Genomic DNA, 25,788 nt, shown 5'->3' on the forward strand with positions numbered 1-25,788 from the left:
TGAAAGGACAGCATTTAGAATGTGAAACAACACTCCATTCACTACGCACAGTGAATTGAAGTGTTGGAACAGACTGCTTCTCTTTCAGAAAAATGCATGTGAGTTCTTCTGAATGCTTGTGTGTTGCTTAAGACATTTTCAAAAGAGAGTGATTTTCTCTAAAAGGAGAGCATATAGAAAGTGAAGCAACACTCCATTCACTTCGCCCAGTGAATTGAAGTGTTGGAACAGACTTCTTCTCTTTCAGAGAAACGGATGTGAGTTTTTTGTGAATGCTTGTAAGTAGCTTTAGGCACTTTCAAAGCAAAGTGATTTTCTCTGAAAGGACATCATTTAGAAAGTGAAGCAACACTCCATTCACTTCGCACAGTGAATTGAAGTGTTGGAACAGACAGCTTCTCTTTCATAGAAACGCATTTGAGTTTCCTGTGAATGTGTGTAAGTAGCTTAAGGCACTTTCAAAGGAAAGTGATTTTCTCTGAAAGGACAGCATTTAGAAAGTGAAACAACACTCCATTCACTTCGCACAGTGAATTGAAGTGTTGGAACAGACTGCTTCTCTTTCAGTGAAACGCATGTGAATTTCTGTTGAATGCTTGTAAGTAGCTTAAGGCACTTTCAAAGGAAAGCGATTTTCTCTGAAAGGACAGCATTTAGAAAGTGAAGCAACACTCCATTCACTTCGCACAATGAATTGAAGTGTTGGAACAGACTGCTTCTCTTTCAGAAAAATGCATGTGAGTTTCTTGTGAATGCTTGTAAGTAGCTTAAGGCACTTTCAAAGGAAAGTGATTTTCTCTGAAAGGACAGCATTTAGAAAGTGAAGCAAAACTCCATTCACTTTGCACTTTGAATTGAAGTGTTGGAACAGACTGCTTCTTTTTCAGAGAAACACATGTGAATTTCTATTGAATGCTTCTAAGTAGCTTAAGGTTCTTTCAAAGGAAAGTGATTTTCTCTAAGGAAAGCATTTAGAAAGTGAAGCAACACTCCATTCACTTCGCACAGTGAATTGAAGTGTTGGAACAGACTACTTCTCTTTCATGAAACAGATATGAGTTTTTTGTGAATGCTTGTAAGAAGCTTAAGGCATTTTCAAAGGAAAGTGATTTTCTCTGAAAGGACAGCATTTAGAAAGTGAAGCAACACTCCATTCACTTCGCACAGTGAATTGAAGTGTTGGAACAGACTGCTTCTCTTTCAGTGAAACGCATGTGAATTTCTGTTGAATGCTTGTAAACAGCTTAAGGCATTTTCAAAGGAAAGTGATTTTCTCTGAAAGGACAGCATTTAGAAAGTGAAGCAACACTCCATTCACTTCGCACAGTGAATTGAAGTGTTGGAACAGACAGCTTCTCTTTCATAGAAACGCACTTGAGTTTCCTGTGAATGTGTGTAAGTAGCTTAAGGCACTTTCAAAGGAAAGTGATTTTCTCTGAAAGTACAGCATTTATAAAGTGAAACAACAACACATTCACTACGCACAGTGAATTGAAGTGTTGGAACAGACTGCTTCTCTTTCAGAGAAACTTATGTGAGTTGCTGGTGAATGCTTGTAAGTAGCTTAAGTCAGTTTCAAAGGAAAGTGATTTTCTCTGAAAGTACAGCATTTAGAAAGTGACGCAACACTACATTCACTTCGCACAGTGAATTGAAGTGTTGGAACAGACTGCTTCCCTTTCAGAGAAACTCATGTGAGTTGCTTGTGAATGCTTGTAAGTAGCTTAAGGCACTTTCAAAGAAGAGTGATTTTCTCTGAAGGTACAGCATTTAGAAAGTGACGCAACACTACATTCACTTCGCACAGTGAATTGAAGTGTTGGAACAGACTGCTTCTATTTCAGAGAAACTCATGTGAGTTGCTGGTGAATGCTTGTAAGTAGCTTAAGGCACTTTCAAAGGAAAGTGATTTTCTCTGAAAGTACAGCATTTAGAAAGTGATGCAACACTACATTCACATCACACAGTGAATTGAAGTGTTGGAAAAGACTGCTTCTCTTTCAGAGAAACTCATGTGTGTTGCTTGTGAATGCTTGTAAGTAGCTTAAGGCAGTTTCAAAGGAAAGTGATTTTCTCTGAAAGTACAGCATTTAGAAAGTGACACAACAACACATTCACTTTGAACAGTGAATTGAAGTGTTGGAAGAGACTGCTTCTCTTTCAGAGTAATGCATGAGAATTGTTGGTGAATGCTTGTAAGTAGCTTAAGGCACTTTCAAAGAAGAGTGATTTTCTCTGAAAGTACAGCATTTAGAAAGTGAAGCAACACTCCATTCACTTTGCACAGTGAATTGAAGTGTTGGAACAGACTGCTAATCTTTCAGAGAAACTCATGTGAGTTGCTGGTGAATGCTTCTAAGTAGCTCAAGGAACTTTCAAAGGAAAGTGATTTTCTCTGAAAGTTCAGCATTTAGTAAGTGAAGCAACCCTCCATTCTCTTCGCACAGTGAATTGAAGTGTTGAAACAGACAGCTTCTCTTTCAGAGAAATTCATGTGAGTTGCTGGTGAATGCTTGTAAGTAGCTTAAGGCAGTTTCAAAGGAAAGTTTTTCTCTGTGAAAGTGCAGCATTTAGAAAGTGAATCAACACTCCATTCACTTTGCACAGTGAATTGAAGTGCTGGAACAGACTGCTAATCTTTCAGAGAAACTCATGTAAGTTGCTGGTGAATGCTTGTAAGTAGCTTAAGGCAGTTTCAAAGGAAAGTGACTTTCTCTGAAAGGACAGCATTTAGAATGTGAAGCAACCCTCCATTCACTTCGCACAGTGAATTAAAGTGTTGGAACAGACTGCTTCTCTTTCAGAAAAATGCATGTGAGTTTCTTGTGAATGCTCATATTTATCTTAAGGCACTTTCAAAGAAAGTGATCTTCTCTGAAAGTACAGCATTTAGAAAGTGAAGCAACACTCCATTCACTTCGCACAGTGAATTGAAGTTTTGGAACAGACTGCTTCTCTTTCAGAGAAATGCTTGTGAGTTACTGTGGAATGCTTGTAAGTAGCTTAAGGCAGTTTCAAAGGAGAGTGATTTTCTCTGAATGTACTGCATTTTGAAAGTGAAGCAACACTCCATTCACTTCGTACAGTGAATTGAAGTGTTGGAACAGACTGCTTCTCTTTCAGAGAAACAGATGTGAGTTTCTTGTGAATGCTTATATTTATCTTAAGGCACTTTCAAAGAAAGTGATTTTCTCTGAAAGTACAGCATTTAGAAAGTGAAGCAACACTCCATTCGGTTCGCACAGTGAATTGAAGTGTTGGAACAGACTGCTTCTCTTTCAGAGAAATGCATGTGTGTTGCTTGTGAATGCTTGTAAGTAGCTTAAGGCAGTTTCAAAGGAAAGTGATTTTCTCTGAAAATACAGCATTTAGAGAGTGACACAACAACACATTCACTTTGAACAGTGAATTGAAGTGTTGGAAGAGACTGCTTCTCTTTCAGAGTAATGCATGAGAATTGTTGGTGAATGCTTGTAAGTAGCTTACGGCAGTTTCAAAGGACAGTGATTTTCTCTGAAAGTACAGCATTTAGAAAGTGAAGCAACACTCCATTCAATTCGCACAGTGAATTCAAGTGTTGGAACAGACTGCTTCTCTTTCAGAGTAATGCATGAGAGTTGTTGGTGAATGCTTGAAGGCGTAAGTCACAGACAATCCCACACCAGTTTGGAATTATGATTAATAGATGGTTATTTATTCAAAGGGGAAAAAACTTACAGATTACCGTCCCAGACAACAGCCCCTCCGTGCGAATAGGAAAGGAGTCCAGGGGCCGGAAACGGAGCCGGAAGACAAAGACAGAGTGGGGGACAGCCGCTGCTTTTTTTAAAGGGAGAGAGACCACGCCCCAATGGGCTCGTAACTCAGCGGCGATTGGCTGAAGGAGCTGAAGGAACTCCCACAGCATCTCCCCCTTTTGTTTAAGTAAGAGAGTTCTAAGCCTACTACGCAATTATATACAATAAGTACAAACCTACGAAATTATATACAATAAATACAAATATCCTATTCTAACTAGCTTAAGTCTTGTATAACAAATAACTTGGCCAAGTCATGAAAGGAAAGTCACTACATTTATATAATCTTCAATCCCATCGAAGATCTGAGAAGGGAAATAATGTTATCTGAGTAATTAGGAAGTGCAATTAAACAACTTCCAGAACATATAACAAATCACAGAGACGACTGGCTACCTGGACAAACCCCCAAAGTCACATTTGCAGCGTTGAAGCAACCAACTTTGGCTAAGGCCTGATGTAACTGACATACCATTTTCAAAGGCAAGAAACTTCAAAACTATCTTACCCTGTCTTGGCAGGATATGACAGTCTTGTTTTATCCATTTACGGATATTCTGTAACTCTGTCAGTAATTGAGGTATGAGCATTTCTTTACCCAAAGGCCAGTTCTGCCAAGAAGAAAGGCTCCAGGTGGAGTGTCTTTGGTGCTCAACATTCTCTCGGGCATAGATCAGTGTTGCCAGGAGTGATTGTGTCTCCCTACCATAGAACTCTGAATTAGATTAAAGGCCATTTTCTACAGCTCTTTGAAGAGGTTGAAGATTATCTATCTATACTGAATATAATCTCTATATATCTAAAGAACCTGATTAGTCTAATTATAAATGACAAACTTAGATGACTGTTGATCTATATAATTCTCAATATCTGTCTAACTTAAAGACTGAGATAATAAACAACTGTGCAATAAATGAGGACAATGTGACCTCCAAATATAAACAATGTGCAAGTATACATTACAATATGGTAAATATATATTAATACATAAACAATATATAAGTATCTTAATCAGAGGTAGAAGTGTACAATGCAATATGGTAAATATACATATATCAGTACAATATATATATACAAATACATAAAAATGTTTTAAACAGAAGTAGAAGCATGAAGCATGCATGCATAAAATAATCAACATAATTTAACTTTGTATCAATATATAAGAATGAATACCAATACATTTGTCAAAAACAATAACTCACAAGTACAAAGCTATTATCTAATCCAATTATCCCTTTTTTTTTTTTTGGATTCCTGCACTTATAAAATTCCTCCCCCAACCCTCAACCCTATACTAATTATAACCAACCCCTAAATGATGTCCCTAAACCCAAGGACAAACTTTACTGGGAGAGGGGACGTCGTTCTCTAGAATTACTTCCAGCTGTCATGGGGGCGACGTTCTTTCTGGGGGATCCTGTGAAAGTAAAATGATGGTTAAATTTCAAGATCAATGTCTTTTAAAATTGCAAATAGTCTCTGAGTATTTTGTGGAGGTCTGGCCAGAATGTTGTACAAGATGTGCACCATTTCAGCATGTTGGAACCGTCTTGTGCAGCTGGTACCCAAAACAGGTCTTGTAGTAGCGCTATCAGTATCATGACGTCATATCAACCAGGTGGAGTTGTTGTTATGGGGCCCCATCTTCTTCCTGGAAACTTCAAATGTCACTGTAGGAAGAACTCATTGTTCATTGTGGAAAACTTAGACATTAATTATATAGACATATATATGAATACCTATATTCAATGAGAGACATGATAGATATATTTAATGAAGGTATGATAGATATGAAGAAAAGTAAAGATGTTTTCTAAACTCATATTTCTTTCTGTCCCATATCATGGCTCTTGACATGAGACAGAAACTCCAGAAACTCTGGGTTTTTCTTTAAACAACAGGCTTGGAATTAGAGAGGGACTGAGCCAGAGTCCAACTCTAAAACCAGCTCTATAAATTTAGAAATATAATTTAGTATGGTACTTACAGAACCTATTCAGTTTTCTTGATAGTCCCTATTGGGCCGTTATTTTCCATCTGTCAGTATTCAAATATCCAGGGTCCCTTGAACTTTTCAAAGATCAGTGTTTTCCTGTGGAGATAAGAACAGAACCCTGCCCCCATTCTATATGCTTTTCTTACTACCTGTATGGTTATCATCATTGTAGATGCTGTCATTTCTCCTTTCCAAGAGGTTTCTCCTCTTCAAATCGAACCTTTATTAATTTTGATGGTATCCACAATTTTTCTTCTCCTGTGGAAACAAGAGCAAAACCCCTTCCCCAACGTAGCACATCTCCTGGTTTCCATTGAGAGGTCAGCACGTCTTTGAAATAAACAGGTTGGTTTAGTTCAGAAGTTTTTTCCATTATCCAATGCCTCTCTGCTGCTGTTGTTCCTTTCTCATTAGCATTAAGAAAATTCAAGGTTAATAAAGCATTATGCAATCTATTTCTGGGGGTATCTTTCGTCCCTTTCTGTTTGTTTAGCATATCCTTTATAGTACGATTTGATCTTTCTATAACTGCCTGGCCTGTAGGATTATTTGGTATACCTGTAACGTGTTTTATATTATAATAAGCAAAGAAGCGTTTCATTTTCTTAGATACATATGCTGGACCATTGTCTGTCTTTATTTGTGCAGGTATACCCATGATGGCCATAACTTCCAATAAATGTGTGATTACCGAATCAGCCTTTTCTGAGCTCAGGGCAGTTGCCCATTGAAAACCTGAATACGTGTCTATGGTGTGGTGTACATATTTTAATTTACCAAATTCCATAAAGTGGAACACATCCATCTGCCAGATTTCATTCCTTTGAGTACCCTTTGGGTTACTCCCTGCAGGCAACGGTGTTTGATTATAGAAAGAACAAGTAGGACATCTCTTTATAATGTCCTTAGCTTGTTGCCATGTAATGGAAAACTCTTTCTTTAAGCCTTTACTATTGACATGATGTTTTTTATGAAATTCTGAGGCCTGCAGAACGCTTCCAATCAATAATTGGTCAATTTCAGCGTTACCTTGTGCTAGAGGCCCAGGCAGACCGGTATGGGACCGGATGTGTGTTATGTACATTGGACAAAGCCTATTCCTAATTATGTCCTGTACCTCGATAAACAATGAAGTCAACTCTGTGTCATCTGGTATGAATTCAGCGGTTTCAATATGCAAGATAACTCTTTCTGCATATTGTGAATCTGTAACTATATTAAGAGGTTCTTTAAAATCCCTTAGCACCATAAGAATGGCATATAATTCTGCCTTCTGGACAGAATTATAAGGGCTTTGTTCCACCTTACTCAATTCTTCCGATTTATAACCTGCTTTCCCTGATTTATTTGCATCGGTATAAAATGTCCGAGCTCCAGTTATTGGAGCATCACGTACAATTCTAGGAAGAATCCAAGAAGTTCTCTTTATGAGGTTAAGTCTATCACTTTTGGGATAGTTGCTGCTAATTTCTCCCAAAAAAATTAGCACAAGCTCTTTGCCATGGTTCATTATCTTCCCATAACTTTCTTATTTCCTCAGTAGTAAAAGGCACTATAATTTCTGCTGGGTCTATACCTGCTAGTTGACGAAGTCTCAGTTTACCTTTTATAATTAATTCTGAAACCTTTTCTACATAAGTTTTTAATTTTTTACTTGGTTTATGAGGTATAAATATCCACTCTAAAATAATATCTTCCCTCTGCATTAAAATCCCTGTAGGAGAAATTCTGGAAGGCAGTATTACTAGGATGGAACTAAGATTCAGGTTGACCCTATCCACATGTGCCTCCTGTAATTTTTCCTCAATCATTGTCATTTCCTTTTCTGCTTCAACTGTCAATTTTCTGGGACTATTCAAATCCTTATCACCATCTAAGGTTTTGTTTAAATGAACTATTAGATCAGGTGTTATCCCAACAGCTGGTCGTAGACTGGAAATATCTCCTAACAATCTTTGGAAGTCATTAAGAGTCCGTAATCGGTCTCTCCTAATTTGTGCCTTTTGTGTTCGAATTTTTTCTAACCCTATTCTGTAGCCTAGGTAATTAATAGAATCTCCTCTTTGAATCTTTTCAGGGGCAATTTGTAATTCCCACCTAGGCAAGACTTTCTTTACTTCTTCAAACATACTTTCCAAAATATCTTTATTTGAATCAGATAATAAAATGTCATCCATGTAATGATAAATTATGGACTTGGGAAATTGCTTACGAATTATTTCCAGTGGCTTATTAACAAAATATTGACACAATGTGGGACTATTGAGCATCCCCTGTGGGAGGACAGTCCATTGATATCTCCTAGTAGGCTGAGAATTATTATAAGTAGGCACTGTAAAGGCAAATTTTTCTCTATCCATTTTTTGCAAAGGTATAGTGAAAAAACAATCTTTCAAATCAATAACTATAAGAGGCCATCCTCTTGGTAATAGAGAAGGCAAAGGAATTCCAGATTGTAGCGGACCCATAGGCTGAATTACCTTGTTGACAGCTCTTAGATCTGTCACCATTCTCCATTTACCAGATTTCTTTTTTACAACAAACACAGGAGAATTCCAAGGGCTGGTTGATTCTTCAATATGGTTAGCATCTAGTTGCTCTTGTACCAGCTGTTCCAAAGCCTGTAACTTATCTTCAGCTAGAGGCCACTGCTTGATCCATATTGGCTTCTCAGTTAGCCATTTTAAAGGTAGGGCTGTTGGTACCTCTAAAGGTTTGCTATTGGCTGTGTGTTCTTGTACAGCCTGAATGGCTGGTGACCTTTTTCCATAATACCTCATTATATCCTTCCCAGAATTGTGAGTTCCTGGAACTACAGGAATGTTAATCTGGGTATTCCATTGCTGTAGCAGGTCACGGCCCCATAAATTTATTGCAATATTTGCTATATATGGCCTTAATCTTCCTATTTGCCCTTCAGGCCCTATGCATTCCACCCATCTTGTGCTTTGTTTTACACGAGATAGGGTTCCAATTCCCAGGAACTGAACATCTACCTCATGAAGAGGCCAATTCGGATGCCAGGATTCTGGAGTAATTATACTTACATCCGCACCTGTGTCTAATAAGCCTTCAATAAAAATGCCATTTATACAGACTCTTAGCTTTGGCCTTTGATCGTTAATATACGTTTGCCAAAATATACGTTTACTCTGTCCTCCTGAATTTTTTGACTCATTCTCCACATGTAATTCATCATTTAGACCAGTATTACCTTTTACGGCAGACATTGGAGTTTTTAATTTTCTTGGTGAGACACATTTTCGACTGTAACTGGGAATGACTGGGCCACTTTTGGCTTGGGGGCCTGCGAGAGGCCCCTCAAGGAGTTTCCCGATGGTATCGGGTTGCCTTGTCTGTCTGTTGTTGACCTGCATTCGTTGGACCAATGTCGGCCTTTACCGCATCTCCTGCATATACCTGAAGGCTGAGATCTCCTACTTTTGTCATTCCCAGAGGAGATATTATTCCTAGGATTTCTTTGCCTGCAATCCCTTTTCAGATGTCCTAATTTACCACAGTTAAAACACCTGGTAGTTTGATGTCTCCTCATAGCTTTGGAAATCGCTTCTCCTACCCAGGATTCATCATTATAGCTAAACATCTCAACATTCATTGTATGCTGTATCCATTCTTCCATTGGTGCTGATCTAGATCTTAAAGGCCCAATTATCTTTTTACATTCAGTATTTGCATTTTCAAAAGCTAGAGATTCAAGAAGTATTCGTCTAGCTTCTGGGTCTGTTACCCCTATGTCCAGAGCCTTAATTAATCTTTGCACAAAGTCAGTAAATGGTTCTCTCTGTCCCTGCCTAACCCTGGTATATGATTCGACCCTTTTTGCTGGATCTTGTATTCTATTCAAAGCATTCAAGGCTGCTTTGTGACATAAGGACAGCACTTCTTCATCATAAAGAGCTTGGACCTGTGGATCAGCATATGCTCCTACACCAAGAATTTGATCTTGGGAAACCTCCACACCTTTTGCTCTTCCTTGCTGTTCCATATGTTTGGATTCTTCTCTGAAATAAATTCCAAACATCAAGGAAGGCCCATCATCTAAAACTGCAGACACTAGCTGAGAGAAATCATGGGGGGTAGCTCTGACATTAGAAGCCCAAGTCCTTATCATTTCCTTAACAAATGCAGAGTGCAAGCCAAAGTTAACGACAGCTTGCTTAATTTCTTTTAAATCATTCATTGCTATTGGTGTCCATCTAGCTTCTTTAACTCCCTTTGAGCCTTTGGAAGTTAACCCTTTGTCAGAATAAATTACAGGGTATGTTGTTAGGACCCTGGGTAAGCCAGTTCTAACAGCTGGTGGTGGCATTGTATCCTGTCCTTGTGCCTTCTTACTCTGTTCACCAGCTCCAATAGTTTCTTCAATCATTTCTAATCTTTTTATCATTGTATCCCTTAAATCCTGAATCTACTGACCTACCCGTATTTCTAGTAATTTCACTAAGGTATCAGTTTTTTGGTTCCCATTCTGGAGGTTCATTCTATCTATTACCTTATCAAAACTTTGTGGTAACGTCTGAACGTCAAATTCAACAGCCTGTACCCTTTCAGGTAACTTCCTAGTACCCTTGGACATGGAGTCAATTTTGTCTATCATAGTATCCACTTGTTCAGATAACCCCTGATTTTCAATAATTTTAATCCTTTCAACTAGTTGTTCAATATTAGTCCGTAAAAATCGTATCTTTTTAATGATAAAATATTGAAAAGAAAATTGAAACCTAGTAACAAGTAAATTAATATATTCCCATAGTCATATAAACCTTGCATGACATAATCCATTGTATTAATAAAGAAAACAGTAAAATTGGCGTTGGAAACAAAAACTGCCATATTACCTCTTGTCTAGTTGGTGGCGCTGTTGCCAAGTTGCGACTAGAACCACTGCAAAGGTGACTTAAACAGGTCCTGTTTCAGTGTCTGCCTTAGTATTTGTTAAAAACTAGGAAATATAAGTTGCTCAAGAAAGAAAGTTTAATTAAATCAATTCCATACTCGGAACCAGAAACCCAGAATCCAGGGGTAGAAAAGAGCAACCCGGAAGCCGCGTATGCCTCCACGTGACCGAGTCGTTCTGATTCACGCCACTAAAGCACCACACTTACAAGGGAAATTTAAAAACAACTCAGAAAAGAGCAAACCAGGCTTGCAGAGATTGTCCCGAGCCTGTGGAGCTTGGGAGGCGTGGGGTTTAATTGAACTGCTGGCTCCACATACAGGGCACAGGCTGCAGCTGAGGGAGATCTCGTGACTAGTCGAGCTGGTAGCAAGCAGTGGAGTGGGGGGGAAAGAGGGGGTTCTACAACCAAACGTGGGGCGCCACATGAAGGCGTAAGTCACAGACAATCCCACACCAGTTTGGAATTATGATTAATAGATGGTTATTTATTCAAAGGGGAAAAAACTTACAGATTACCGTCCCAGACAACAGCCCCTCCGCGCGAACAGGAAAGGAGTCCAGGGGCCGGAAACGGAGCCGGAAGACAAAGACAGAGTGGAGGACAGCCGCTGCTTTTTTTAAAGGGAGAGAGACCACGCCATAATGGGCTGTTAACTCAGCGGCAATTGGCTGAAGGAGCTGATGGAACTCCCACAGCAAATGCTTGTAAGTAGCTTAAGGCACTTTCAAAGAAGAGTGATTTTCTCTGAAAGTATAGCATTTAGAAAGTGAAACAACAACACATTCACTTCGCACAGTGAATTGAAGTGTTGGAACAGACTGCTTCTCTTTCAGAGAAACTCTTGTGAGTTCCTGGTGAATGCTTGTAAGTAGCTTAAGGCAGTTTCAAAGGAAAGTGATTTTCTCTGAAAGTACAGCATTTAGAAAGTGACGCAACACTCCATTCACTTCACACAGTGAATTGAAGTGTTGGAACAGACTGCTTCTCTTTCAGAGAAACTCATGTGTGTTGCTTGTGAATGCTTGTAAGTAGCTTAAGGCAGTAACAAAGGAAAGTGATTTTCTCTGAAAGTAGAGCATTTAGAAAGTGAAACAACAACACATTCACTTCGCACAGTGAATTGAAGTGTTGGAACAGACTGCTTTTCTTTCAGAGAAACGCATGTGAGTTTCTTGTGAATGCTTGTAAGTAGCTTAAGGCAGTATCAAAGGAAAGTGATTTTCTCTGAAAGTACAGCATTTAGAAAGTGAAGGGACCCTCCATTAACTTCGCACAGTGAATTGAAGTGTTGCAACAGACTGCCTCTCTTTCAGAGAAACTCATGTGAGTTGCTGGTCAATGCTTGTAAGTAGCTTAAGGCAGTTTCAAAGGAAAGTGATTTTCTCTGAAAATACAGCATTTAGAAAGTGAAACAACAACACATTCTCTTTGCACAGTGAATTGAAGTGTTGGAACAGACTGCTTCATTTTCAGAGAAACTCATGTGAGTTGCTGGTGAATGCTTGTAAGTAGCTTAAGGCACTTTCAAAGGAAAGTGATTTTCTCTGAAAGTACAGCATTTAGAAAGTGAAGCAACACTCCATTCACTTCACACAGTGAATTGAAGTGTTGGAACAGACTGCTACTCTTTCAGAGATACGCATGTGAGTTTCTTGTGAATGCTTGTAAGTAGCTTAAGGCAGTATCAAAGGAAAGTGATTTTCTCTGAAAATACAGCATTTAGAAAGTGAAACAACAACACATTCACTTTGCACAGTGAATTGAAGTGTTGGAACAGACTGCTTCCCTTTCAGAGAAACTCATGTGAGTTGCTTGTGAATGTTTGTAAGTAGCTTAAGGCACTTTCAAAGAAGAGTGATTTTCTCTGAAGGTACAGCATTTAGAAAGTGAAACAACAACACATTCACTTCGCACAGTGAATTGAAGTGTTGGAACAGACTGCATCTCTTTCAGAGTAACTCATGTGAGTTGCTGGTGAATGCTTGTAAGTAGCTTAAGGCAGTTTCAAAGGAAAGTGATTTTCTCTGAAAGTACAGCATTTAGAAAGTGACGCAACACTACATTCACTTCGCACAGTGAATTGAAGTGTTGGAACAGACTGCTTCTCTTTCAGAGAAACTCATGTGAGTTGCTGGTGAATGCTTGAAAGTCGCTTAAGGCAGTTTCAAAGGAAAGTGATTTTCTCTGAAAGTACAGCATTTAGAAAGTGAAACAACAACACATTCACTTTGATCAGTGAATTGAAGTGTTGGAAGAGACTGCTTCCCTTTCAGAGAAACTCATGTGAGTTGCTGGTGAATGCTTGTAAGTAGCTTAAGGCAGTTTCAAAGGAAAGTTTTTTTCTCTGAAAGTGCAGCATTTAGAAGGTGAAGCAACACTCCATTCACTTCGCACAGGGAATTGAAGTGTTGGAACAGACTGCTTCTCTTTCAGTGAAAAGCATGTGAATTTCTGTTGAATGCTTGTAAGTAGCTTAAGGCACTTTCAAAGGAAAGTGATTTTCTCTGAAAGGACAGCATTTAGAAAGTGAAGCAACACTCCATTCACTTCGCACAGTGAATTGAAGTGTTGGAGCAGACAGCTTCCCTTTCATAGAAATGCATTTGAGTTTCCTGTGAAAGTGTGTAAGTAGCTTAAGGCACTCTCAAAGGAAAGTGATTTTCTCTGAAAGGACAGCATTTAGAAAGTGAAACAACACTCCATTCACTTCGCACAGTGAATTGAAGTGTTGGAACAGACTGCTTCTCTGTCAGAAAAATGCATGTGAGTTTCTTCTGAATGCTTGTAAGTAGATTAAGGCATTTTCAAAAGAGAGTGATTTACTCTAAAATGAGAGCATATAGAAAGAGAAGCAACACTCCATTCACTTCGCACAGTGAATTGAAGTGTTGGAACAGACTTCTTCTCTTTCAGAGAAGCGGATGTGAGTTTTTTGTGAATGCTTGTAAGTAGCTTAAGGCACTTTCAAAGCAAAGTGATTTTCTCTGAAAGCTCAGCATTTAGAAAGTGAAGCAACACTCCATTCACTTCGCACAGTGAATTGAAGTGTTGGAACAGACTGCTTCTCTTTCAGAGACACAGATGTGAGTTTCTTGTGAATGCTTGTAAGTAGCTTAAGGGAGTTTCAAAAGAGAGTGATTTTCTCTGAAAGGACAGCATTTAAAAGTGAAGCAACACTCCATTCACTTCGCACAGTGAATTGAAGTGTTGGAACAGACTGTTTCTCTTTCATAGAAACAGATGTGAGTTTCTTGTGAATGCTTGTAAGTAGCTTAAGGCAGTTTCAAAAGAGAGTGATTTTCTCTAAAAGGAGATCATATAGAAAGTGAAGCAACACTCCATTCTCTTCGCACAGTGAATTGAAGTGTTGGAACAGACTGCTTCAATTTCAGAGAAACAGATGTGAGTTTCTTGTGAATGCTTGTAAGTAGCTTAAGGCAGTTTCAAAAGAGAGTGAATTTCTCTAAAAGGAGAGCATTTAGAAAGAGAAGAAACATTCCATTCACTTCGCACAGTGAATTGAAGTGTTGGAACAGACTGCTTCTCTTTCAGAGAAACAGATGTGAGTTTCTTGTGAATGCTTGTAAGTAGCTTAAGGCAGTTTCAAAAGAGAGTGATTTTCTCTAAAAGGAGAGCATATAGAAAGTGAAGCAACACTCCGTTCACTTCGCACAGTGAATTGAAGTGTTGGAACAAACTGCTTCTCTTTCAGAAAAATGCATGTGAGTTTCTTGTGAATGCTTGTAAGTAGCTTAAGGCACTTTCAAAGGAAAGTGATTTTCTCTGAAAGGACAGCATTTAGAAAGTGAAGCAACACTCCATTCACGTCGCATAGTGAATTGAAGTGTTGGAACAGACTGCTTCTCTTTCACAGAAACGCAAGGGAATTTCTGTTGAATGCTTGTAAGTAGCTTAAGGCTCTTTCAAAGGAAAGTGATTTTCTCTGAAAGGACAGCATTTAGAAAGTGAAGCAACACTCCATTCACTTCGCACAGTGAATTGAAGTGTTGGAACAGACTGCTTCTCTTTCAGAGAAACGCATGTGAATTTCTGTTAAATGCTTGTAAGTAGCTTAAGGCACTTTCAAAGGAAAGTGATTTTCTCTGAAAGGACAGCATTTAGAAAGTGAAGCAACACTCCATTCACTTCGCACAGTGAATTGAAGTGTTGGAACAGACTGCTTCTCTCTCAGAGAAACAGATGTGAGTTTCTTTTGAATGCTTGTGAGTAGCTCAAGGCAGTTTCAAAAGAGAGTGATTTTCTCTAAAAGGAGAGCATTTAGAAAGTGAAGCAACACTCTATTCACTTCGCACAGGGACTTGAAGTGTTGGAACAGACTGCTTCTTTTTCAGAGAAACAGATGTGAGTTTTTTATGAATGCTTGTAAGTAGCTTAAGACAGTTTCAAAAGAGAGTGATTTTCTCTAAAAGGAGAGCATTTAGAAAGTGAAGCAACACTCCATTGACTTCACACAGTGAATTGAAGTGTTGGAACAGACTGTTTCTCTTTCAGAGAAACGCATGTGAATTTCTGTTGAATGCTTGTAAGTAGCTTAAGGCACTTTCAAAGGAAAGTGATTTTCTCTGAAAGGACAGCATTTAGAAAGTGAAACAACACTCCATTCACTTCGCACAGTGAATTGAAGTGTTGGAACAGACTACTTCTCTTTCAGAAAAATGCATGTGACTTTCTTGTGAATGCTTGTAAGTAGCTTAAGGCACTTTCAAAGAAGAGTGATTTTCTCTGAAAGTACAGCATTTAGAAAGTGAAACAACAACATATTCACTTCACACAGTGAATTGAAGTGTTGGAACAGACTGCTTCTCTTTCAGAGCAACTCATGTGAGTTGCTGGTGAATGCTTGTAAGTAGCTTAAGGAAGTTTCAAAGGAAAGTGATTTTCTCTGAAAGTACAGCATTTAGAAAGTGACGCAACACTCCATTCACTTCACACAGTGAATTGTAGTGTTGAACAGACTGCTTCTCTTTCAGAGAAACTCATGTGTGTTGCTGGTGAATGCTTGTAAGTAGCTTAAGGCAGTTTCAAAGAAAGTGATTTTCTCTGAAAGTAGAGCATTTAGAAAGTGAAACAACAACATATTCACTTCGCACAGTGAATTGAAGTGTTGGAACAGACTGCTTCTCTTACAGAGAAACTCATGTGAGTTGCTGGTGAATGCTTGTAAGTAGCTTAAGACGCTTTCAAAGGAAAGTGATTTTCTCTGAAAGTACAGCATTTAGAAAGTGAAGCAACACACCATTCACTTCGCACAGTGAATTGAATTGTTGGAACAGACTTCTTCTCTTTCAGAGAAACGCATGTGAATTGCTGGTGAATGCTTGTAAGTAGCTTAAGGCAGTTTCAAAGGAAAGTTTTTTTCTGTGAAAGTGCAGCATTTAGAAAGTGAAGCAACACTCCATTCACTTTGCACAGTGAATTGAAGTGTTGGAACAGACTGCTAATCTTTCAGAGAAACTCATGTGAGTTGCTGGTGAATGCTTGTAAGTAGCTTAAGGCACTTTCAAAGGAAAGTGATTTTCTCTGAAAGCACAGCATTTAGAAAGTGAAGCAACCCTCCATTCACTTCGAACAGTGAATTGAAGTGTTGCAACAGACTGCTTCTCTTTCAGAGAAATGCATGTGAGTTTATTCTGAATGCTTATATTTATCTTAAGGCACTTTCAATGAAAGTGATTTTCTCTGAAATTACAGCATTTAGAAAGTGAAGCAACACTCCATTCACTTCGCCCTGTGAATTGAAGTGTTGGAACAGACTGCTTCTCTTTCTGAGAAATGCATGTGAATTGCTGGTGAATGCTTGTAAGTAGCTTAAGGCAGTTTCAAAAGAGAGTGATTTTCTCTAAAAGGAGAGCATATAGAAAGTGAAGCAAAACTCCATTCACTTCGCACAGTGAATTGAAGTGTTGGAACAAACTGCTTCACTTTCAGAAAAATGCATGTGAGTTTCTTGTGAATGCTTGTAAGTAGCTTAAGGCACTTTCAAAGGAAAGTGATTTTCTCTGAAAGTACAGCTTTTAGAAAGTGAAACAACAACATATTCACTTCACACAGTGAATTGAATTGTTGGAACAGACTGCTTCTCTTTCAGAGCAACTCATGTGAGTTGCTGGTGAATGCTTGTGAGTAGTTTAAGGCAGTTTCAAAGGAAAGTGATTTTCTCTGAAAGTACAGCATTTAGAAAGTGAAGCAACCCTCCATTCACTTCGCACAGTGAATTCAAGTGTTGGAACAGACTGCTTCTCTTTCAGAGAAACTCATGTGAGTTGCTGGTGAATGCTTGTAAGTAGCTTAAGGAAGTTTCAAAGGAAAGTGATTTTGTCTGAAAGTACAGCATTTAGAAAGTGACGCAACACTCCATTCACTTCACACAGTGAATTGAAGTGTTGAACAAACTGCTTCTCTTTCAGAGAAACTCATGTGAGTTGCTGGTGAATGCTTGTAAGTAGCTTAAGGCAGTTTCAAAGAAAGTGATTTTCTCTGAAAGTAGAGCATTTAGAAAGTGAAACAACAACACATTCACTTCGCACAGTGAATTGAAGTGTTGGAACAGATTGCTTCCCTTACAGAGAAACTCATGTGAGTTGCTGGTGAATGCTTGTAAGTAGCTTAAGGCACTTTCAAAGGAAAGTGATTTTCTCTGAAAGTACAGCATTTAGAAAGTGAAGCAACACACCATTCACTTTGCACAGTGAATTGAAGTGTTGGAACAGACTGCTTCTCTTTCAGAGAAACGCATGTGAATTGCTGGTGAATGCTTGTAAGTAGCTTAAGGCAGTTTCAAAGGAAAGTTTTTTTCTGTGAAAGTGCAGCATTTAGAAAGTGAAGCAACACTCCATTCACTTTGCACAGTGAATTGAAGTGTTGGAGCAGACTGCTAATCTTTCAGAGAAACGCATGTGAATATCTATTGAATGCTTGTAAGTAGCTAAGGCACTTTCAAAGGAAAGTGATTTTCTCTGAAAGGACAGCATTTAGAAAGTGAAGCGACCCTCCATTCACTTCGCCCTGTGAATTGAAGTGTTGCAACAGACTGCTTCTCTTTCAGAGAAATGCATGTGAGTTTCTTCTGAATGCTTATATTTATCTTAAGGCACTTTCAAAGAAAGTGATTTTCTCTGAAAGTACAGCATTTAGAAAGTGAAGCAACACTCCATTCACTTCGCCCTGTGAATTGAAGTGTTGGAACAGACTGCTTCTCTTTCTGAGAAATGCATGTGACTTGCTGGTGAATGCTTGTAAGTAGCTTAAGGCAGTTTCAAAGGACAGTGATTTTTCTGAAAGTACAGCATTTAGAAAGTTAAACAACAACATATTCACTTCACACAGTGAATTGAAGTGTTGGAACAGTCTGCTTCTCTTTCAGAGAAACTCATGTGAGTTGCTGGCGAATGCTTGTGAGTAGTTTAAGGCAGTTTCAAAGGAAAGTGATTTTCTCTGAAAGTACAGCATTTAGAAAGTGAAGCAACCCTCCATTCACTTCGCACAGTGAATTCAAGTGTTGGAACAGACTGCTTCTCTTTCAGAGAAACTCATGTGAGTTTCTTGTGAATGCTTGTAAGTAGCTTAAGGCACTTTCAAAGGAAAGTGATTTTCTCTGAAAGTACAGCATTTAGAAAGTGACGCAACACTCCATTCACTTCACACAGTGAACTGAAGTGTTGAACAGACTGCTTCTCTTTCAGAGAAACTCATGTGTGTTGCTGGTGAATGCTTGTAGGTAGCTTCAGGCAGTTTCAAAGAAAGTGATTTTCTCTGAAAGTAGAGCATTTAGAAAGTGAAACAACAACACATTCCCTTCGCACAGTGAATTGAAGTGTTGGAACAGACTGCTTCTCTTACAGAGAAACTCATGTGAGTTGCTGGTGAATGCTTGTAAGTAGCTTAAGGCACTTTCAAAGGAAAGTGATTTTCTCTGAAAGTACAGCATTTAGAAAGTGAAGCAACACTCCATTCCCTTCGCACAGTGAATTGAAGTGTTAGAACAGACTGCTTCTCTTTCAGAAAAATGCATGTGAGTTTCTTCTGAATGCTTGTAAGTAGCTTAAGGCATTTACAAAAGAGAGTGATTTTCTCTAAAAGGAGAGCATATAGAAAGTGAAGCAACACTCCATTCACTTCGCCCAGTGAATTGAAGTGTTGGAACAGACTTCTTCTCTTTCAGAGAAACGGATGTGAGTTTTTTGTGAATGCTTGTAAGTATCTTAAGGCACTTTCAAAGGAAAGTGATTTTCTCTGAAAGGACAGCATTTGGAAAGTGAAGCAACACTCCATTCACTTCGCACTGTGAATTGAAGTGTTGGAACAGACTGCTTCTCTTTCAGAGAAACGCATGTATATTTCTGTTGAATGCTTGTAAGTAGCTTAAGGCACTTTCAAAGGAAAGTGATTTTCTCTGAAAGGACAGCATTTAGAAAGTGAAGCAACATTCCATTCACTTCGCACAGTGAATTGAAGTTTTGGAACAGACTGCTTCTCTTTCAGAGAAACGCATGTGAATTTCTGATGAATGCTTGTAAGTAGCTTAAGGCACTTTCAAAGGAAAGTGATTTTCTCTGAAAGGACAAAATTTAGAAAGTGAAGCAAAACTCCATTCACTTCGCACAGTGAATTGAAGTGTTGGAACAGACTACTTCTCTTTCAGAAAAATGCATCTGACTTTCTTGTGAATGCTTGTAAGTAGCTTAAGGCACTTTCAAAGGAAAGTGATTTTCTCTGAAAGTACAGCATTTAGAAAGTGAAGCAACACTCCATTCACTTCGCACAGTGAATTGAAATGTTGCAACAGACTGCTTCTCTTTCAGAGAAATGCATGTGAGTTTCTTCTGAATGCTTATATTTATCTTAAGGCACTTTCAAAGAAAGTGATTTTCTCTGAAAGTACAGCATTTAGAAAGTGAAGCAACACTCCATTCAATTTGCCCTGTGAATTGAAGTGTTGGAACAGACTGCTTCTCTTTCTGAGAAATACATGTGAATTGCTGGTGAATGCTTGTAAGTAGCTTAAGGCAGTATCAAATGACAGTGATTTCTTCTGAAAGTACAGGATTTAGAAAGTGTAGCAACACTCCATTCACTTAGCACAGTGAATTCAAGTGTTGGAACAGACTGCTTCTCTTTCAGAGCAATGCATTAGAGTTGTTGGTGAATGCTTGTAAGTAGCTTAAGGCACTTTCAAAGAAGAGTGATTTTCTCTGAAAGTACAGCTTTTAGAAAGTGAAACAACAACATATTCACTTCACACAGTGAATTGAAGTGTTGGAACAGACTGCTTCTCTTTCAGAGAAACTCATGTGAGTAGCTGGTGAATGCTTGTGAGTAGTTTAAGGCAGTTTCAAAGGAAAGTGATTTTCTCCTAAAGGACAGCATTTAGAAAGTGAAGCAACCCTCCATTCACTTCGCACAGTGAATTCAAGTGTTGGAACAGACTGCTTCTCTTTCAGAGAAACTCATGTGAGTTGCTGGTGAATGCTTGTAAGTAGCTTAAGGAAGTTTCAAAGGAAAGTGATTTTCTCTGAAAGTACAGCATTTAGAAAGTGACGCAACACTCCATTCACTTCACACAGTGAATTGAAGTGTTGAACAGACTGCTTCTCTTTCAGAGAAACTCATGTGAGTTGCTGGTGAATGCTTGTAAGTACCTTAAGGCAGTTTCAAAGAAAGTGATTTTCTCTGAAAGTACAGCATTTAGAAGTGAAGCAACACACCATTCACTTCGCACAGTGAATTGAAGTGTTGGAGCAGACTGCTTCTCTTTCAGAGAAACGCATGTGAATTGCTGGTGAATGCTTGTAAGTAGCTTAAGGCACTTTCAAAGGAAAGTTTTTTCTGTGAAAGTGCAGCATTTAGAAAGTGAAGCAACACTCCATTCACTTTGCACAGTGAATTGAAGTGTTGGAACAGACTGCTAATCTTCCAGAGAAACGCATGTGAATTTCTATTGAATGCTTGTAAGTAGCTTAAGGCACTTTCAAAGGAAAGTGATTTTCTCTGAAAGTACAGCATTTAGAAAGTGAAGCGACCCTCCATTCACTTCGCACAGTGAATTGAAGTGTTGCAACAGACTGCTTCTCTTTCAGAGAAATGCATGTGAGTTTCTTCTGAATGCTTATATTTATCTTAAGGCACTTTCAAAGAAAGTGATTTTCTCTGAAAGTACAGCATTTAGAAAGTGAAGCAACACTCCATTCACTTCGCCCTGTGAATTGAAGTGTTGGAACAGACCGCTTCTCTTTCTGAGAAATGCATGTGAATTGCTGGTGAATGCTTGTAAGTAGCTTAAGGCAGTTTCAAAGGACAGTGATTTTCTCTGAAAGTACAGCATTTAGAAAGTGAAACAACACTCCATTCACTTCGCACAGTAAATTGAAGTGTTGGAACAGACTGCTTCTCTTTCAGAGTAATGCATTAGAGTTGTTGGTGAATGCTTGTAAGTAGCTTAAGGCACTTTCAAAGAAGAGTGATTTTCTCTGAAAGTACAGCATTTAGAAAGTGAAACAACAACATATTCACTTCACACAGTGAATTGAAGTGTTGGAACAGACTGCTTCTCTTTCAGAGCAACTCATGTGAGTTGCTGGTGAATGCTTGTAAGTAGCTTAAGGAAGTTTCAAAGGAAAGTGATTTTCTCTGAAAGTACAGCATTTAGAAAGTGACGCAACACTCCATTCACTTCACACAGTGAATTGTAGTGTTGAACAGACTGCTTCTCTTTCAGAGAAACTCATGTGTGTTGCTGGTGAATGCTTGTAAGTAACTTAAGGCAGTTTAAAAGAAAGTGATTTTCTCTGAAAGTAGAGCATTTAGAAATTGAAACAACAACACATTCACTTCGCACAGTGAATTGAAGTGTTGGAACAGACTGCTTCTCTTACAGAGAAACTCATGTGAGTTGCTGGTGAATGCTTGTAAGTAGCTTAAGACACTTTCAAAGGAAAGTGATTTTCTCTGAAAGTACAGCATTTAGAAAGTGAAGCAACACACCATTCACTTCGCACAGTGAATTCAATTGTTGGAACAGACTTCTTCTCTTTCAGAGAAACGCATGTGAATTGCTGGTGAATGCTTGTAAGTAGCTTAAGGCAGTTTCAAAGGAAAGTTTTTTTCTGTGAAAGTGCAGCATTTAGAAAGTGAAGCAACACTCCATTCACTTTGCACAGTGAATTGAAGTGTTGGAACAGACTGCTAATCTTTCAGAGAAACTCATGTGAGTTGCTGGTGAATGCTTGTAAGTAGCTTAAGGCACTTTCAAAGGAAAGTGATTTTCTCTGAAAGCACAGCATTTAGAAAGTGAAGCGACCCTACATTCACTTCGAACAGTGAATTGAAGTGTTGCAACAGACTGCTTCTCTTTCAGAGAAATGCATGTGAGTTTATTCTGAATGCTTATATTATCTTAAGGCACTTTCAAAGAAAGTGATTTTCTCTGAAATTACAGCATTTAGAAAGTGAAGCAACACTCCATTCACTTCGCCCTGTGAATTGAAGTGTTGGAACAGACTGCTTCTCTTTCTGAGAAATGCATGTGAATTGCTGGTGAATGCTTGTAAGTAGCTTAAGGCAGTTTCAAAAGAGAGTGATTTTCTCTAAAAGGAGAGCATATAGAAAGTGAAGCAACACTCCATTCACTTCGCACAGTGAATTGAAGTGTTGGAACAAACTGCTTCACTTTCAGAAAAATGCATGTGAGTTTCTTGTGAATGCTTGTAAGTAGCTTAAGGCACTTTCAAAGGAAAGTGATTTTCTCTGAAAGTACAGCTTTTAGAAAGTGAAACAACAACATATTCACTTCACACAGTGAATTGAATTGTTGGAACAGACTGCTTCTCTTTCAGAGAAACTCATGTGAGTTGCTGGTGAATGCTTGTGAGTAGTTTAAGGCAGTTTCAAAGGAAAGTGATTTTCTCTGAAAGTACAGCATTTAGAAAGAGAAGCAACCCTCCATTCACTTCGCACAGTGAATTCAAGTGTTGGAACAGACTGCTTCTCTTTCAGAGAAACTCATGTGAGTTGCTGGTGAATGCTTGTAAGTAGCTTAAGGAAGTTTCAAAGGAAAGTGATTTTGTCTGAAAGTACAGCATTTAGAAAGTGACGCAACACTCCATTCACTTCACACAGTGAATTGAAGTGTTGAACAAACTGCTTCTCTTTCAGAGAAACTCATGTGAGTTGCTGGTGAATGCTTGTAAGTAGCTTAAGGCAGTTTCAAAGAAAGTGATTTTCTCTGAAAGTAGAGCATTTAGAAAGTGAAACAACAACACATTCACTTCGCACAGTGAATTGAAGTGTTGGAACAGACTACTTCTCTTACAGAGAAACTCATGTGAGTTGCTGGTGAATGCTTGTAAGTAGCTTAAGGCACTTTCAAAGGAAAGTGATTTTCTCTGAAAGTACAGCATTTAGAAAGTGACGCAACACTCCATTCACTTCGCACAGTGAATTGAAGTGTTGCAACAGACAGCTTCTCTTTCAGAGAAATGCATGTGAGTTTCTTCTGAATGCTTATATTTATCTTAAGGCACTTTCAAAGAAAGTGATTTTCTCTGAAAGTACAGCATTTAGAAAGTGAAGCAACACTCCATTCATTAGCCCTGTGAATTGAAGTGTTGGAACAGACTGCTTCTCTTTCTGAGAAATGCATGTGAATTGCTGGTGAATGCTTGTAAGTAGCTTAAGGCAGTTTCAAAGGACAGTGATTTTCTCTGAAAGTACAGCATTTAGAAAGTGAAGCAACACTCCATTCACTTCGCCCAGTGAATTGAAGTGTTGGAACAGACTTCTTCTCTTTCAGAGAAACGGATGTGAGTTTTTTGTGAATGCTTGTAAGTAGCTTAAGGCGCTTTCAAAACAAAGGAATTTTCTCTGAAAGGACAGAATTTAGAAAGTGAAGCATCACTCCATTTCCTCTGCACAGTGAATTGAAGTGTTGGAACAGACTGCTTCTCTTTCAGAGAAACAGATGTGAGTTTCTTGTGAATGCTTGTAAGTAGCTTAAGACAGTTTCAAAAGACAGTGATTTTCTCTAAAAGGAGAGAATTTAGAAAGTGAAGCAACACTCCATTGACTTCACACAGTGAATTGAAGGGTTGGAACAGACTGTTTCTCTTTCAGAGAAACACATGTGAATTTCTGTTGAATGCTTGTAAGTAACTTAAGGCACTTTCAAAGGAAAGTGATTTTCTCTGAAAGGACAATATTTAGAATGTGAAACAACACTCCATTCACTTCGCACAGTAAACTGAAGTGTTGGAACAGACTACTTCTCTTTCAGAAAAATGCATGTGACTTTCTTGTGAATGCTTGTAAGTAGCTTAAGGCACTTTCAAAGGAAAGTGATTTACTCTGAAAGGACAGCATTTAGAAAGTGAAGCAACACTCCATTCACTTCGCACAGTGAATTGAAGTTTTGGAACAGACTGCTTCTCTTTCAGAGAAATGCATGTGAGTTACTGGTGAATGCTTGTAAGTAGCTTAAGGCACTTTCAAAGGAAAGTGATTTTCTCTGAAAGTACAGCATTTAGAAAGTGAAGCAACACACCATTCACTTCGCACAGTGAATTGAAGTGTTGCAACAGACTGCTTCTCTTTCAGAGAAATGCATGTGAGTTTCTTCTGAATGTTTATATTTATCTTAAGGCACTTTCAAAGAAAGTGATTTTCTCTGAAAGTACAGCATTTAGAAAGTGAAGCAACACTCCATTCACTTCGCCCTGTAAATTGAAGTGTTGGAACAGACTGCTTCTCTTTCTGAGAAATGCATGTGAATTGCTGGTGAATGCTTGTAAGTAGCTTAAGGCAGTTTCAAAGGACAGTGATTTTCTCTGAAACTACAGCATTTAGAAAGTGAAGCAACCCTCCATTCACTTCGCACAGTGAATTCAAGTGTTGGAACAGACTGCTTCTCTTTCAGAGAAACTCATGTGAGTTGCTGGGGAATGCTTGTAAGTAGCTTAAGGAAGTTTCAAAGGAAAGTGATTTTCTCTGAAAGTACAGCATTTAGAAAGTGACGCAACACTCCATTCACTTCACACAGTGAATTGAAGTGTTGAACAGACTGCTTCTCTTTCAGAGAAACTCATGTGAGTTGCTGGTGAATGCTTGTAAGTACCTTAAGGCAGTTTCAAAGAAAGTGATTTTCTCTGAAAGTACAGCATTTAGAAATGAAGCAACACACCATTCACTTCGCACAGTGAATTGAAGTGTTGGAGCAGACTGCTTCTCTTTCAGAGAAACGCATGTGAATTGCTGGTGAATGCTTGTAAGTAGCTTAAGGCACTTTCAAAGGAAAGTTTTTTCTGTGAAAGTGCAGCATTTAGAAAGTGAAGCAACACTCCATTCACTTTGCACAGTGAATTGAAGTGTTGGAACAGACTGCTAATCTTCCAGAGAAACGCATGTGAATTTCTATTGAATGCTTGTAAGTAGCTTAAGGCACTTTCAAAGGAAAGTGATTTTCTCTGAAAGTACAGCATTTAGAAAGTGAAGCGACCCTCCATTCACTTCGCACAGTGAATTGAAGTGTTGCAACAGACTGCTTCTCTTTCAGAGAAATGCATGTGAGTTTCTTCTGAATGCTTATATTTATCTTAAGGCACTTTCAAAGAAAGTGATTTTCTCTGAAAGTACAGCATTTAGAAAGTGAAGCAACACTCCATTCAATTTGCCCTGTGAATTGAAGTGTTGGAACAGACTGCTTCTCTTTCTGAGAAATACATGTGAATTGCTGGTGAATGCTTGTAAGTAGCTTAAGGCAGTATCAAAGGACAGTGATTTCTTCTGAAAGTACAGGATTTAGAAAGTGTAGCAACACTCCATTCACTTAGCACAGTGAATTCAAGTGTTGGAACAGACTGCTTCTCTTTCAGAGCAATGCATTAGAGTTGTTGGTGAATGCTTGTAAGTAGCTTAAGGCACTTTCAAAGAAGAGTGATTTTCTCTGAAAGTACAGCTTTTAGAAAGTGAAACAACAACATATTCACTTCACACAGTGAATTGAAGTGTTGGAACAGACTGCTTCTCTTTCAGAGAAACTCATGTGAGTAGCTGGTGAATG

Source organism: Myodes glareolus, chromosome 25, assembly GCF_982192425.1.
Source record: "Myodes glareolus chromosome 25, mMyoGla1.1, whole genome shotgun sequence".
Classification (NCBI taxonomy): Eukaryota; Metazoa; Chordata; class Mammalia; order Rodentia; family Cricetidae; genus Myodes; species Myodes glareolus.